Raw genomic sequence first — 3,168 nt, 5'->3', positions numbered from 1 at the left:
GGTGCGCCCTCCTCAAAGGCCACGAGGTCTCACGAGGCTAATGCTGGATCTTCAGACGGGGGATGGGGGAAGGAGCGCCAGAGGTGGGCAAGGGTCAGCAATTTCCCCATCCACCAGGCCTTCCCTGTACCTTACCTCCCGAGAACCTACAGTCTGCAACCTGCCATTTTCCCTTAACTGGTCTCCCTGGAGAGATATGTCCCATTAATCAGACAGTTCCTGTTTCTGACTGTGACATCTTCATGTGATGCCTGAGAGGCAACATACTCATGTTCATACACTAAGACTCGTCCCTCTGAATACATCTACTCCTAAACAGAAACAGTTTCCACATCCTACCTTCTCTGTGGTCCTGTCCCATGGAAGCAAACCCACAGGGACCTACCTTCCTTTCAAATTAAAGACATCTGTAATTCTAGCACTTTGGAGGCAGAGGCAGGGCATCTTTATGAGTTCAAGTCCACCATGATCTACATGAGTTCCATGAGAACCAAAGCTACACAGTGAGATCCTATCTCAACACACACACACACACACACACACACACACACACACACACACACACAAATAAGCAAACAATTCACCCTCACACACCAAATAAAACTAAATGAACTACCAGCACCAAATTCAGGGGTCTTGCTTTTATGTTTTTAAGTCAGGGTCTGACTATGTAGACCAGGCTGACCTCTAACCCACAGAGATCCACCTGCCTCTGCCTCCAGGGTAGTGATATTAAAGGGGTGTGTTACCACCTCAGGGCAACTGATACCTGTGTTTATGGATGGTGAAACAGGACAAGGGTGAATACCAGAGGGCTAGGAATTTTCCAAGTTAAAACTTCATGTTTAGAGTTTTACTCTAGCCAGGTTAGTGGCGCATGCCTTTAATCCCAGGATGTGAGAGACAGAGGCAGGCAGATTTCTGGGAGTTCAAAGCCAGCCTGGTCTACATAATGAGTTCCTCGGCTGATAGGGCTACGGAGCGATCTTGTCTCAAATTTTTAAAAAATGTATTACTCCAGGACTCCTATTTAAATTTCACCCTGCACCTGGTAGGCCAGCACCCTTTTACAAGCCCCACTCCACCCAGGCCTTGTCCCTCTTCAGAGCTCTTGATACCTATCACTCCAAAGTTTCACAAGGTGTATTAACAATGGTTTACTTGCTCTCTCCACACACAACCTTTTACACAACAAGCTCTACAGGACAAGGCACGTGGCTTGGATCATACCTCTATTCTATGACTATGATGGGAAATCCAGCAAATTTCCTACTTGAACTGTATGCAGAGAGGTTTCAGGTGGAAACAGCACTGTGCAGAAAATATTTACAGGACCCAGAATAGGGTTTCTAACCTCTTTCATTATGCCAGAAAAACTACTTCATGTTTTTGTTTATGTACTGCATACAGTGGAATTATATCAATAGTATTAAAACAAATAATTGATGTGTTATATTGAGATTGGTTTTGTGTGTAAGAGTGCTTTGCCTGCATGTATATCTGTGCAACATGTGTGTGCCTCACACTCATGAAGGCCAGATCAAACAGTTGTTAGAGATGGTTGTGAGCTGACATATGGGTGCTGGTAACTGAATCCAGTACTCTGGAAGAACAGCAAATATTCTTAACTGCTGAGCCATCTCTCTAACTGCTACATTAGGATTCTTAAAATACCTATATTTCAAAAATCATTCTGAACCTTGTTATTAATTTAATTCATATTTAATTGATCCCTATACTGTATAAATGTTCAGCTATAAATTGCAACTGTAATTAAATATTATGCTTATGTTCAAATTTAATTCTCTGTGATATATACAGTATATATAAGGCACCAGTTCCCCTTAGGAGCAAGGCAAGGATCCATTGAGTAGAGGCATAATATCTTAGGCCCCCTAGTATAAATGAGGAAGGTACAGATTCTCTTGGACAGATAGGGAAGGCCATAGCTCCCTTTAGGCTGAGCAGGAAGAGCTGAGGCCCCCTAGGTCAGAGAGGACTTCAGAGCAGTCCAGAAGCAGCCTGGGTGACCAATAGGCTGGTGAGAAGTTCCCTGCCAGGTCTTCTCCTCAGGCTTCTGCTCAGATACTCACGTCTCGGAATAAAAGACAAGGCTACTCTATTTCTATTGACCAGCTTAAAAGCAGATGGCATGGAATTTAGATTCTGTTTGCTCCTTTTGTAGTCTGTGACCTCAAACCAAAGCAGTCCACCCCACTTCTCTTTTCCTTTGTTGCACTGGCTCAGCTTCTTTAGAACCATCTCTTTGACACATCTTGGATCTGGGCAATTGAACAGGCTGTTTGGACACCAAGAGACAAAGATTTGGCTTCTCATGTGCCTCTGGGATCCAAGGAACTTCTTGGCATTCTTTGATCTGGCTCATGAACAAAGGTGTGTTCCTTGATCAAATCTGTCCTCAGGTACATCCTCTGGACAGGGGCTGATGTCTCCAAGGTGGCCGTGCTCTCAGAGTCCTGATGTTAGAAATAATGATTTACTTTCTGAAGACTGTGGACACTGTTGGAGGGGCAACTCCCAAGACTTGACTGATGGCTGGGCTTGGTGCACCAGTAAAACCACACAAAAGTACTCAGGAACCTCTGTCCTTGGGTTCCACATGAACCAGATCCATGCCAGCAGACACAAGGCACCGTGGCAGCCATAGGTACATCATGCTCTCTGAATAACTTTGGGCCCTCAGGACCTTCTGCTTAGGTGACTCACAGGCTAGGTTCATGCTTTCTGACATAAGGGCATTTACAGGGACAGCAGCATCTGCAGATGCACCATGCAGCATGGATGACAAGGGGCATACAGAAAGACCCTGTGACCTCAGGATCTGCATTGGCAAGGCCCCCAAGTGCTGACATGAGGTCACTATGGATGACAAGGAATATACATACATCCTTTGTCCTTCCCATTGTCTTTCCAAACACTGAGCTCTGGGCAAAAATGAACCTCTCTTCATACACCTGACACTGACATAACAGGCACAAAATAGAAGAGTTTCTATAGACAGCTGTTGACAGAAGGGTGTCAGCCTTCATCATTACAGGCTCAGATGCCTTTAAAGGAAAAATAACTACTCTTCAGTAAAGATGATTGGCATATGTTGCATCTTTGTCAGATGGATGTCCATGCCACTTTTCATATTATTTTAGACAC

Source organism: Peromyscus leucopus, chromosome X (assembly GCF_004664715.2).
Source record: "Peromyscus leucopus breed LL Stock chromosome X, UCI_PerLeu_2.1, whole genome shotgun sequence".
In the NCBI taxonomy this organism is placed as follows: domain Eukaryota; kingdom Metazoa; phylum Chordata; class Mammalia; order Rodentia; family Cricetidae; genus Peromyscus; species Peromyscus leucopus.
Note: the sequence above shows the minus strand (reverse complement) of the source record.